This window comes from Acomys minous (assembly GCF_964271855.1).
Source record: "Acomys minous genome assembly, chromosome: 2".
NCBI lineage: Eukaryota > Metazoa > Chordata > Mammalia > Rodentia > Muridae > Acomys > Acomys minous.
The window spans coordinates 104,459,475-104,474,257 of NC_140484.1; positions in this window are offsets into that span (position 1 = coordinate 104,459,475).

Here is a 14,783-nt window from a genome sequence, read left to right on the forward strand (position 1 = left end):
GACCTAGAGCTATATTAAACCCACAAGAATCAGCTTCCAACTGTGAGCAGCAGCTTTCTGTGATAAAGTAGTGATTACATTTCCTAATGAGTGCTCAAAGTATTTTATAACCCATGGGGAATATGCTTCATAGCTCCTGGGAGGCTCCCCCCACCCCCTGCAACTGTCCTACTTGTGATTGCAGTTTTACATAGAGCACAGGATATTGGAGAGGAATATCCTTTCAGGAGCTCATGTGTACAATGTCCATGTAGTTGACCTGGGTGTGGCCAGCCTCCTTATGATGATGTCATCTATCTTCAGCAGCAATGGCTGTTTTGTATGGACTACACAGTAGAGTCTTGTCCCGAGATGCCATTCTTTATATATGACTAGGGTCATATTTTTTTCAGCCTCTAGGTGAAGTGTCTCCCTCTGAGAAAGATATTTTTCATGTATTAAGAAAATTTAGAGCAAACCCTTTGCAAAGTCTTCTATGGGGATTGATTGTGCTCTTGGTGTGAGCCCTTGTATAATTTTCTTTAAGTAAGGACCTTTGAGGGTTTTTTTTTGTTGTTGTTATTGTTTGGTTTGTTATATATATATATATATATTTAGACAGGGTTTCTTTGTGTAACCCCGGGTGTCTTGGAACTCTCTTTGTAGACCAGGCTGTCCTCAAACTCACAGAGATCTGCTTGCCTCTGCCTCCCAACTGCTGGGATTAAAGGTGTGTGTGTACTTAGTTTTTTTTTTTGTTGTTTTTTTTTTTTTTTGGCTTAGTTGAAGCTTCTAAGGCAATCCTTCTTGGATTGAAGTTCGAACCCTAACTATATGATTTAACTGTTTTTCTTTCTTTCTTCTTTTTGAAATAGGACCCCTCCCTTTAGCTGCTATTGCAAATCCTGAGGAAGACATCTTGGGCCATGATTCTTATAGGGCAGAAATGACAGGAAAACAAAAGAAAATGGATTCACAAGGAATGGTAGGAGGGTTGGAGGGTCACAGTTTTGCCTTGCAAGCCTGGAGACCTCAGTTCTATCTCTGGAACCAACAGTAGGAGGTAAGAGGAAACAGACTCATGAAAACAGAATCACACATATACGGGACCTTTTTTTTAAAGGATTTTGTCAGTGTTGGATGGGAAGTGGCCATGTGAATTGGTCTAGGTTAAATCCCTGGCTGCTGTCCAGAGAGAGGCTGTGAAGATAATGCTCTCATTGTGAAATATGCGGTGGATGCCATAATCCAGTCGAAATGCAGATTAGAATGGGTAATCTCATAGGAGACGTGAAATGTTACACAGAAAGGTAGAGAAGTACAAACAGAGGATATACACCGTGCATGTAAATGCACATGTGTCTGTATGCACACCCATCTGCCCCTGTCAAGCTCCACGATGCACTTGTGTGTTTCATTAAAGGAGTACTGATTTGGAGCCTGCGCTATTATTTCCAGTGATTTGCTGCCTTGAGGGCAGCAAGAGAAATGAAAAGAGCAGGGTAGCCTGCTCTCCGAGCGATGCTCACGCCCTCTGAAAGGTCATGTCGTGTTTCCTGGCAATTGACTCAATGGATTTGGATTCTGTGACATAAGGTCGGGCCGTTTCCACTCTGCTTGGGTTTCCTGGGGAACGTGCCTTCCAGTTGTTTCCACATTGACCTCATTACGCAGCCCCGGTGATGAGCTTGCCACAGACAGGCTGCGGCCCAGGGCTTGTCTGCCCTTGTGAACCTGCACTTCTGTCAGGGCCGGTGTGAGTGGATGTGGGTGCCGCTCCCTTTCGTCTGATCTCTCCACCTCTCCCGGCAGCGAGCAGCTCTAAGTCACTGAAAAGAAAAAAATTAAAAAGATTACAGGATTTGGGGCAGGCAATGGAGGGGCTAGGGACCATATTTTTCTTTCTCAGGTATGAGTCTACAGAGAGGAGATGCCGGCCTGTAGTTTCTGATCTTCTGCTTACAGACCCAGCCAAGAGCAATAGAAAGCGTCCTAAGAGTCACAACTTGTTTCCCTGTGAAGACTCTAATTAGCTATGAGGAACCGAGTTTCTAAAGCCGGCGTCTTTTGTAAATCTCGCCCCTGCACACATTTCTAATGCATCACTTTCATGGGAATGGCGGTGTTCTCTGAAACACACTTGTTCCACTGCAAGGGTGAGGATTCTGCCAGAACTAGTCTCCCCACACCAGGAGTGAACCTTAACGTGGACGGCCAAGTGCTTCCACTAACTAAGTCTTAGAAGCTAAGGGTAGTGGGCTGGGACTGAACTCAGGGCTCAGCAGGACTGCATCTCTACACGGTTCTCCTCCTGTTATTCACATAGATGAGTTCTTTGAAGTCTCAGTGCCTGCCAAATGAAAATCATATCTCCTACCCTTATTAAAAGGATCAAATGAGATTGTAGCTAAGGAGTACTTTATAAAGGCTAATTTAAATTATTTATGCTCAGTTTTCACTTGGAAGCTATTTCACTCACTAGGGTCTGGTCAATTATTTGCTGAAACTAGAAGAAAAAGAAAAAAGGAAAGAAAAGAAAAGGAAAAAAAACCCAAACCCTCCCCAGTCTGATATAGAGAGATAGAATAGTATAAACCATGAAGGTCAATCAGGCCACAGAGCAATTTCACTCAGGAAGCTGTCAAGACTCGGGGACTTGAGATATTCAAGGGGAAATTGGATGTGTAATACTTAGGGAAATAGTATCGGAAGACTTTCTGCCCTTGCGTACCGGTCTGAAGGAGATGACCCAACAGCCAATCTATAAATAAAACACTTTGCTGTTGTTGTCTAAGATTTGGGTGCTTTGGGAATGGCAGTTTGCGTCAGGCACTTTGAAAAATGGTAACAGCAAAAAGTATCTTAGTAAATTGAAGGCCTGATATTTTTTTTTTCCCTAATCACAGCAACTGTATCAACTTCCTCACTGTGTTAATGTAGATCAGACAACTCTATTATCAAAGGACAAATATTTCAGAAATTTCAGGAATCTAATTGGTTTTTATTATCGATGCCAGAAGCAGACAATACCCTCTCCCAGTAAACAGCAAATGGCCCAAATGGTCACAGTCAAGGAGCTTGGTTGTGCAAACAGAAGTTAAAAAAACCAAACCAAACCAAACCAAAACAAAACATTTTTATGGCAAGTAAAGGTGGGTGGAGGGACTGTGGGGAGGGCAGGGAGGGAAACTTTGGTGAAATGTAATATTTGATAGAACAACAACAACAACAACAAAGTTTAAAAAGCAAAAAATAAATCTACCATGTGATCCAATTGTACCACTCTTGGGTATATTACCCAAAGATCTCTATCCTACTCTAAAGATTCCTGCTCATCTACATCTGTTACTTTTCTACTTATATTTGCCAGAAAATGGAAAACAGCCTAGATGTCCCTCAACTCATGAATGAGTACTGAAAATATGGTCAGTTTATACATTTATTATTCAGCTGTTAAAAATAAAACTATAAAATGTACAGATAAAACCCAATAATAATAATAATAATAATAATAATAATAATAATAATAATAATAATAATAAAAATAATAATAATAATAATAATTTATAACAGGAGTGGAAAACAAGAGAAACTGGTCATTGCAAAGTGATTTTCTTTGCAACACGGGGATAGGAAGACAGAGCAGTAGGAAAAGAACCAATTAGCCAGCATCAGATTTTTGCTTAGGGTCTAAAGCAGGCAAACTATCATCACTGTGTCTGTTGAAACTGGTCTGTATGGGAAACTTGGTTGGTGTCTCTTTCATCTTGATTGTAATAGTCAAGCAGCTACACTCCAACATGGTGACGTGAAAGTTTAGTCTGGGTGATTCTATTTTGCTTTTTGGTGAGGTCTATTCAGTCTGGGGCAGGAGCTTAATCTAAGGCAGTGGTTCTCACTCTTCCTTTGTCGGGGGAGGGGGGGTCGAATGATCCATTCACTGGGATCGCCTAAGACCACTGGAAAACACAGATGTTTGCATTACAGTTCACGGCAGTAACAACATTACAGTAATGAAGTAGCAACAAAAATAGTTTTATGGTTGGAGGTCACCATAACATGAAGGGTTGTATTAAAGAGTTGCAGTATTAGGAAGGTTGAGAACCACTGCTCTAAGGCAATAGCACCCTGTGCCCTTAGTCTAGGGACACAAATATGCACAATGGTTCTGTATAATAGAAGCTCTTTCCCCCCTCTTTGCTCCGTAGAGAATCAGATGCTGTGTCTCCTGTTAGGCAAATGTTTTTTTCCATTTGGAGATGTGGTTCCACTGTCCTCTCGAGCACTTTATGCACAGTGTGAGTTGGTGGAAGGGGAAGGGAAGTGCAGGAGGGGAAGTCAGCTCTTACACACCCTGGCCAGAGCAGGTATAATCTTTTTTTTTCAGCCACATGGCTATATTTATCATCAAGGGAAGCTGGGGATTGGGTCAGCGGGATGCCCAAGGGCTGCTTCCAGCTGGGCACCTTGTGGTGCTGACACAACGCAATCCTGTTTCTAAAATTCTTCAGCAGATCCTCACTGTTCTGAGATTTTAAAAAATCTACACTGGACAACAATGATGCTATAAAGCACATATAATACTCACCCCACTCGTGTGTGTGTGTGTGTGTGTGTGTGTGTTATACATGTATATCCATTCATGTGTCCATGTGTGTGCATGTAGAGGACAGTGGTCAGTGTCACATGTCTTCCTCACAGTGTCACATGTCTAACATTTTGAGATAGGATTGATTTCTTACTGAACTTTGTGTTCACTGACTCTGTTGACCGATAGGACCTGTTATTCTCTGCCCTCCCCACACTGGGGTTGCAGGTATGCACCACCACACTGGCCTTTACATGGGTACTGGGGATCTGAACTCGGGTCTCATGCTTGCACGACAAGTACTTTATGCACGGCTTGTGGTACTGGAGATGCTATTAATAGACTCTGTCCCAAAAGGACAGAAGAACTGTGCTCTGACCGTGTTCCAGTCTATGAAGTACCATCTCATGAGAAGCTGGCGATGAGAAGTGCTTCTCAATAAAGCCCAATTTAAGAAAGTTACATTCAAAGTTCTGGCTTTCGTAGTAGAGAGGGATCATATAAGGGCTAATTTTGAGACTAGCACTGTTGGTTGCCTGGGGAAGCATCGCCCAGCGCACTGTGAGCAGAGCTGTTTTCTCCATGGGCACTGCTAACAAGGCTCTGCTTGATCGCTCACCTCTGTTTCATGGCTCCCCACCAGAAAGGTGATGCTGACTGGTGTGCGCAAGGTGATTCCCCAGGGCCCAGTTGTGTAGAAACGTGTGCAGGTGTCATAATTAGCCATTTCCTGCCCAAACCTCACAAACAAGCCCATAACCCTCAAGACACAACCTTTTCTGGAACATTTTACGGAATTGTTTGCAGACCGTATAATATTCTTCTGTAACCAGTTTAATTACCCTAGTCATATATTTAACTGCCCCAGACTTGCTGGTCCAAATTTTACAGAGGATCAGAGGTGAGGGTGGTTAATAACAGGAGGACCTTTAAGCAGCCATCGTGGGGAGCTCAACAAAGCCGAAACTAGGCTGGCCTGTCTGCAGGCCAGTCAGAAGGCTTCAACGGTGCAGCTTTCTGTTCCATTCCTTGTCCGTTAAGAGCCATAAACATGTCATGAAGTGACCAGAAATGTGTGAACTTGGGAAGGCAAACATTGATATTGAGCACAATGTTTCAACAGTCAGAAACTACCTCTCCTACTTCCTAAGAAATGGAGTTAAGGTACTGGATTGTTTAGAGTCCAAAATTCATCAACTATCCTGTTTTTTATACCCAGACATTGATTGTACATCTCAGTAAATACGTAGACCAAACACACGTTTTCTCTTCTGGGGGAAAAAAATCTAATTCTTCGTTTGTATTAACTACCCAGGGATTGGCTTGGATTATGCTCGCTAATGGCATAGATGAAGCCCTCCCTCTTTGTACTAGCAGGGTCTGGAGGGAGTCACTGTTCATTTTAGACTACAGGAGAAATGTCTGCTGGGAACTCCATTGCATGGTCTGCTCCCAAAATGCTTAGAGGCACTGGGTTGTTAGGTAAATATGGAGATTCATGCAAATGTATTTTCGTCACATAATTAACTTGTCAGTGCATCCAGACAGCCACAGCATCTCCCATGTGAGCACCTCCGTTTCCATTTGTCTTGAAGTTGGAAAATCATGTTGTGTCCCCAGTCCATCCTTTCCCTCAGGCTGGAATCTTCACAATGGCTGCTCTTGAGCAAAGGCAAACTCATCTGCCTGTTTCGAGAGAAAATTCAGATGAGAAAGTATTGTAAGATACATGTTTAGAATATCAAGAATGAGGAATGGAGTGGGAACAGATAAATAACAAAAATTTCCTCACACATTGCATATGTGTGTGTGTATGTGTGTTATGTGTTTATATATAAAATTCAAAGAGAGATTGGATGACATACTTGAACAAAGCTATATTTTATTTGAAATAAATATGAATTGTATATCTTTTAATATAAATATTACTTCAATGAATATTATCTTACAAATAATTTGTTTTCTTTTAAGTTATTTTCTCAAGAAAAGTTTTTGACTTGAGAATATTTGGTCAGTGATTATGGACTCTATATTGAGCCGTAAAAAGGTAATTATCCGATGACTTTTCCAGGCTGATTCCAACTTAGAGCATTGTCAGGAAATAATAATTTAAGCAGCCCTTAATTGCAGTTTTATTACTAATTTTCCCTCTTTCTTTTCATTGAATGGGTATAAAATGACCCTCACTTTTATTTCAATTTGTATCTCATTTGTTTATGGAGACAGCATTTTGCCAAGTGCACAATTATTATTCACATTTTGTGAGGAGTAGCCAAGTTTCACGAGTTACTGCAAGCTCATACTGTTTGAGTGACCCGGTGGTGGCTTGTCACCACCAAATTCAGGCGTGGTCTTTGCCGCACCAGTTCTGGGAGTTGGGTTCCTGACAGTGTTTGGATCATGGAGCTGTGAGTTCTCACTGTTGCTGGAGTTGGCTTAGTTATCCCAAGCGCGGTTTCCTTTGAAGAGGCTCTGCCTCCTCTGTGTTCACAGGCTGCTCTCAATGCACCTGTTTCCGCCACGTTGAAGCAGTACACATCCCTTGCCAGATGCAACTGCTCTGTTGTTGACTTTCCAATTCCCAGAACCACAAGCCAAAAATAAACATCCTTTCTCCGTAAATTACCGGGTCTCTGGTATTCTGTTATAGCAACAAAAGGAGAAGTAAGACAGAGCCCTGATTCCGTTTATAACTAGGAATATGTGTAACCCTCCACTCCCTGGTGATCACGTTGAATGGTGGTGACACTGTGTTTGAAAGCGCTTTGGAGCATCCTAAGCCTGATAGGTGATGCATATTTGATGATCTTAGTGTAAAATTTATATTAGTTAAAGGTGTGAGTACAAATATAGTTTAGAAGTAAACAATTTGATAGGAACTCATATGCAGAAAGATTGGATAATGCAACTGACCACAACTCACTAAGATGTAAGAATAGAGAGGAACAATGAGGCCAGCTTAGACATTTACAGCGAGATGTATTGTAGGTGTTTTTCTACAATAATTATCCATATGAAGAAGAGGCCACCATGTGTGCAGTCCAGTAAGTCCCTTCTTTTACAGGAAAGAAGAACTACATTAAGCAGATGTAATGTTTCATTATTGAAAGACTCAAGCAAAAACAGGAGGCAAAGGAATTTCACATCAATTAGTGATTTTTCCTGGCTGGACAACCTCATGCTTTAAAACTTTATTAGGTTTTTAAAAAATGTATTTTATATTTTATCTTAGGAAATATATTTTTCTTACTAACTCTTTGACACCCTTAATATGTGGGCAAGATACATTTTTACCCCTTCTTTTCCCTAATTCCTCCCAAATCCAACCCTCATCTCCCCACCCTTCCCAGCTTTATACTCTCCTTTTTAAAGAATAGACCATCCAGAAAATTGTGATGACCAGTCACTGGAACATGGCCCGCCTACACCGGGGGCCACACCATTAAAAAGAACTGACTCTCCTTCCCCAGGAAGTCACCAACTGTGAGTAACCCCTAAGCTAGAGGTGGGAGCTTGTGAGCCTCTCACCACCTCCATGCTAGCACGTAAATGGCCTTGATCTCGAGCGCATCTTCTGCAGGAGACCAGAGTTTCTGTGAGTTCCTGAGTGCAGTGGTCCTGCTGTGTCCAGAATACAGTGTAATGATGTGGCTGTCCTCCACTTCCGGTTTTTATAATCCTTTTGCCTCCTGGTTGCAATGGTCCCTATAACTTAAAAAAAAAAAACTATGTACACTTAACAAAATACTAATAGTAGCTTCAGCCCAGCTGACTACGAGCCCTCAAACAATGGGATTTTGGCAAGATTTATAGTGCCAGGCATGCATCCCTCCCCCCCCCCCCGCCCTGTGGAATGGACCATAATTCCAAGCAGAGTTTGGTTACCCTCATGGCATCCTATGCCACCATTCATTCATGGGCATGTCTTGCCATGTCAATAATTATTGTAGCGCACGGGGTTCACAACTGGGTAAGATGATGACTTTTTTTTTTTTAAACCAACAACTGTTTCCAACACTATGAACTCTAATTAGCAAGGAGGAAGCCTCCTTAGCAGTACCAGCCTGATTTAAAAAAAAAAAAAGTCATGTAACCAAAGTGTGTTGTCTTCATCAATATCATCTTATAATAAAGTTCTGGTAGAGAAGCCATGGGCATTCGCAACAATCTGTATTGTTTTGTGGGTCTCTGGGATATCCTGGACCAATAACTCAAAGGAAGTATCCCACCTCTGATGCTGGGGTTTTTATTTGGTAACTATGGCTTCTGGCATGAGTATTACACCCTGTGTAGGAAAATTAAACTCTACTCTTTTATATGAATGTACACACCACACAGAGACACAGACATAGACACATACAGACACACAAACATACAGATACACACACACACACACACACACACACACACACACACACACCCAGGAAGTTTATTAAATAGTAGTTTTAAAAACATTTTTATGAGCATTATTTATACTAGTTATTCTTCTCTCCACGCCTCCTGCCCCTCCCCTCCCATTGCTCTCCTCACATAGACTTCCTTCCCCATCCTCCCTCATATCATCCGCATTCTACTGTCCCCTTCCCTTAGGCTTCTTCCTTCCCCTCCCCACCAATGGTTCCTTTCTAGTTTTCTGAATTCTACAAGTACTCCAAATTAAACTGACAACTCTAAAGACTCAACACACTTTAAAGATGCAACTCTAAAGATCCACATATGTGACATTTCTCTGTTTGTGTCTAGGTTCCCTCAGTTTGTGTAATGTTTTCCAGGTCCACCCATTTATCTGCAAAATTTTAATATTTTACTCATCTTTACAGCTAAAGAAAATTCCATTGTATATGGGAATTATGTTTTCCTTGCTCATTCATCAGTTGGTGGCTTACATATCCCAGATGTTATGGATTAGGCAGGTATGAACATGACAAGCATGTGTCTCTACAGGAGAAAACAGAGTCCTTTGGGGATACACACAGGGGTGGTAGAGGTATGTCACTTGGTAGATCCATTTCTAGGTGTTGGAGCAAATTTCACACTGATTTCCTTAGTGGCTACACCAGTTTGGACTCCCACCAGCAGTTCACGAGGACAGTTTCACAATACTAAATGTTGACTTGGCAGGTCTCTTTCTGATGTCTAGATATCAGCTGATAAAGCTAACAAGTAAGGACTTATGCATTGCAGGGCTCACACACACACACACACACACACACACACACACACACACACACATTTGTGAGGTTAATAAAAAAATCCAACTGCTAGGGTTGGTGATGTAGCTCAGTGGCCAGATGTTTGCCTGGCATGCTGTGAGTGTCTAAGTTTAGCACAAAACAGACAAACAACCCAACTGCTGTGGCCTGGGAGAATCCTTTAGTGCAGTGTTGTGTATTAAACTTAGAGCTACAGATGGGGAAGTCGAACAAACATATCTGGACATGGAAAGCATTTATATAAGAGTCAGAAAGGGGCGGTGTGACAGCAGGAGGAGTTGGCGTGGTAGTTTCTCTCTGGATTGTGGCCTTGGGTGGTGCAAGGTCACTTTGTCAGTTCACTTTGCAAAGTCAAGACACGATATGTAAGCAACAGGAACTTTAAACATGTACTGTCCTTCTGCAAAAATCAAAAAGCATACAGTGTGAATAGCCTGGAGCCAAGGAGGGTGTACTGTGTAGCACTACTCTACGTGATTCTAGACATGGTTCTACTAAAGGCAAGGATGATGTCATTATGTGCAAATGAAGTGGAAGCCATTCTTTTTGACAAATACAGATATAAAAGAAAGGCCACATTTCTAAACTGGTCTGTCGATATTGGAATGTGTAATTCAGAGTAAGTATGTAATCAAGCTCCTAAGTTATACAATTTTGAAGTAGATACTTGTCTGTCTGAAATGAAGTCTTCAATTATAGATGCTTCCAATTATAGATGGTCCCCTAAACCCATCAGCTTGGGATGGAACTGCATTTTAAACATGGGACTCTCCAAATACCAAATTGACTTCTTGTCACTCTGCTCTCCTGTTGTCTTTTACCGAGTTGCCGTCAGTTGCATTATCCAACCTTTTTGCATATGAGTTTCAATCAAATTACTTATCTCCAAACTGTACTTATATGCACACCCTTAACTGGTATAAAAATTGCCATTTTAACCTTTTTATAAGCCACACAGCATAGGGAAGAGCACGAACCATTGTTATTTTTTTTTGTGATTTCATGGCTGATAGGGAGTTGTGAGTCACTGTCACCCTGCACCTCCCAGCAGCAAGAGATAATCACCTGGATGGACCACTTTCTTTGGAGAAGTAGTTTGGCACGAGAAGCCACGTGTGAAGTTGAATAGTTGCAAGAGAGTCATGAAGCCAGTGTAGAAGAGGATGTATGGAGTTCCGAGGATCCTTGAAAACATTTGTAAGAGGAAGTGGCTGAGCTGAAGGAAGAGGACGCTTGGAGTAGGTGGGTATGAGTGCAGGAAGGTCTGCCACGTACAGAGACGGCAACACACCATAGTGGCTTTAGGGAAGAAAGCAAGAATGGATGTGCGGTGAGTGTAGCTGTTGGGAGGTCATAGAGGAGGCCTGATGTCAAATGGGAACTAGACCCTTAATCCAGCAGCCTTGAGAAGCTGCAGATCCAGCCGTCCCCAGGAGCCTGCACTCAGGAGTAGCTCCATGTTCTGTGGAGCTTTGAGATGCTCGTAACCTGCTGACGACCTGATCCCCGTGAGGGATGCTGGGCTCAGGACACCCAGCTAAGACTGTATCTGGAATCTTGACCCAGTCTTGACACAAAGGATGAAATCATAGCTTCTTCGGAACACTTAAGTTTGGGGCTAGTTTATAACACAGCAACAGATAAAATTCCGAAGCGCGCCACCCCTTGTTCACTGTTCCCCTTTGAAAATCAGTATGTTTACACACTGCCAAAATGTCTGGGGTCCAGATCATGGGCTAAAAGATGGACTGAAGTCCAACATTTACATTGAGAACTGTTATATTCACTTATTTATGTCCTTTCTCTCTCTCTCTCTCTCTCTCTCTCTCTCTCTCTCTCTCTCTCTCTCTCTCTCTCTCTCTCTGTGTATGTGTGTGTAAGTCAGTGGACAACATGTAGGACATTGAACTTAGCTTGTCCAGCCTTGGGAGAAGCACCTTTTCCTGATGCCCCATCTTACTGGGCTGGAATATTCAAATTTAAAAGTATCTATTACTGCTGTTCCTGGGAAGTTTGGTACCTGAAATGGTGATGTTCTTTTTTCTCATCTAAGATTCACTTACTGGCCTCTTAAAGTTTTCTTTTGGAACTGGCTGCTAAGAGATTCCTAAAATTTGTTGTTTTTTAATTCTTTTTAAGGAAAGAACATGGCATCTAGGGACCAACTGGAAGAGAGTGACAGAGACTCATGTGATAGATCTATTTACTGCACATGGAGCTGATATCAAACTGGTGAGTGACTGACCCATTAAAATGCCTAGAATCTTCCCCCTCTTCAGTATGAACATTCAACCCCAAAGCCATATTTTGTTGAAAGCTATTATTGTGGAATTTTAATTTTCTTGGCACTTAGCCACTAGTTATAAATCCTACACCTGGAAATCTACTCCCACAAGATATTTTTCATTTCTTGATGCATTGTTTCTCCTTGGATAAATTCAATTATAAATTACAATCAAATTGACTTTTTCATAGCATCCCCCTTTCTAAGTATCTTAAGTCCCTTGTAGATTACAAAGTAATTACAATGCTCCAAGGACGGTCTAATAATTGTGCACATGAACACAAACTCTTCTCTATATTTGACAGAGGGTCCTTCCCAGCTGGGAACATTAAGTTGAGTTTTATTGAGAGTGGGAACTGTTGGCCTAGACTTAGGGTGATTCCCCTGGGCTAATTTGAAAAGTATCTTGGGATCTTTAATTTCCATCTGGATGGTCAGGGAGTTGAAGGAACAGCTTTCCCAGTGTGACCCTGTGTTGCATTTGAGGTCTTGACCCAGGCAGCCTCCCACCCCAGAGGTGCAATGTGCACGATGGGCGGTTATACAACAGCTTCATTATTTCTGCTAAATCTCAACCATATTCACAAGCCTGGTGTTCTCCCAGGGTTTCAGATGGTAGCCAAAAAGTGTTAGAAACTTCTCAGAAAGCAGTTCCCCAAGAGGGGTTTAAGTAAGCTTGCAAGATGCTTCACTGTAGCTGTGGCTTTTGAATTTGAGTCTTTTTTTCTTTCTTTCTTTTTCTTTTTTTATTTATTTATTCAGATTACATCTCAATTTTTATCCCCTTGCTTGTCTCCTCTCTCCTGTTCCTCCCTTCCTCCCTCTTTCACCTATTCCCATGCTGTAAGTCTGTGATAGAAGGGGACCTCCTCCCCCACCATATTGTCACAGCCTACCAAGTCTCATCTTGGTAACCTTCCTATTCTTTCTCTGAGCGCTACCAGGCCTCCCCACCAAGGGGAAGTGGTCAATTATGGGGCACCAGAGTTCATGTCAGAGTCAGACCGTCCCCACTCTCCACATGACTGTGGATAATGTCCTGTCCCCTGGCTAGATCAGAGTAGGGGTTCAATATTTACTGCATGTATTGTCTTCGGTTGGTGCAGTAGCTTGAGCAGACCCCTTGGGTCCAGACCCGTCCATCATGGTGTTCTTCTTGTAGGTTTCTAGGACCCTCTGGATCATTCTATTTCCCTATTCTCCTATACTTCTCTCACCTCGAGTCCCAATAGGAGGTCCCAGCATCTATCCTAATCTACTAGTAAGTGAAGACTTTCAGGGGACATCCCTGTTGGGCTAGTGTCCAATTATAAGTGAGTATATACCATGTGATTCTTTCTGAGTCTGGGTTAACTCACTCGATATGATCATTTCTAGTTGCATCCATTTGCCCACAAATTTTTAGGATTTTCTTGAGTCTTTCTTTCTTTCTTTCTTTCTTTCTTTCTTTCTTTCTTTCTTTCTTCTTTCTTTCTTTCTTTCTTTCTTCCTTCCTTCCTTCCTTCCTTTCTTTCTTCCCTCCCTCCTTCCCTCCCTCCTTCCTTTCCTCCCTCCCTTCCTCCTTCCCTTCTGCCTTCCCTCCCTCCCTCTCTCCCTCCTATCCTTCCTTCCTTTCTGTGTACCATTCTGGTAAAAGGCACATGGCAGACAATCAAGGTTATTTGGTCTTGTGTCATAGTTTTTTTTTTTTTTTTTTTTGGCACATCTAAAATTGAGTCTTTCTTTTTGTTTCTTTTCATCTGTTACCTTAACTGTGGCCCGAGAGAGCGAGCGAGCGAGCAAATGATGGCTTGTCTTTCACAGCTCACCTTGAGAGGCCTTGAGATGAATAGGTGCTAATTAAATTGGAGCTGTTAGCCCTATTATCTCTATGAGCTCCAGGAAGCAAAACACCTCTGCTAGTGTGTGTGTGTGTATGTGTGTGTGTGTGTGTGTGTGTGTGTGTGTGTGTGTTCCACTTTCAGTGTTGTAAGTTGTTTTGGAATTCAGTGTGTGAGTCGCTTTGGAATTCACAAACACAACACATTCTTCAACTCTTCTTTGGGATTGACTCAAAAGTCACTTAAAAACAGCTTGACGGTTCAGCTAAATGTATTTCCATTTGTTTTGATGATTACACCACATGTGCCATATTTGACTACTTCCTGCCTCTAAGGATAATGAGCATCTTCCTTGCTCACCTTGCCCTGTAGATACCAAGAACAAAGCTGGGCAGACTTAGGAAAGGTAAGCAGGCTATTTCACCAGTGTCCAAGGTGTCAGGAACATTGAGGTCCCTGCCCGGTGGCATTGGCTTACCCTGGGCTTGTACGCTGAACACTTCCTTGGGAACTTGTTCTAGAGCAGTGTTTCTCACCCTGTGGGTCATGACCCCTTTAAGGTCAATAGACAGTTTCATAAGCATTGCATATCAAATATCCTGCATATCAGCTATTTACACTACAATTCATAATTTACAAAATTACTGATATGAGGTAACAATGAAAATAATGTTACAGTTGGGGTCAAAACAGCATGAGGAGCTATATTAAAGGGTTACAGTGTTAGAAAGATTGAGACCCTCTGGCCCAGAGCATGGATTATGTTCCTACAGGAGCTGGTGCTTGGCTTTCTCCCATGTCAGTGCTTGGAAAATGAGGTCTCCACTACTTCCAAAGGTGCATCACTTCCCATTGTCTACAGCTTAGTGTAACTTCTGCACTTGATTTCACATGGCTTG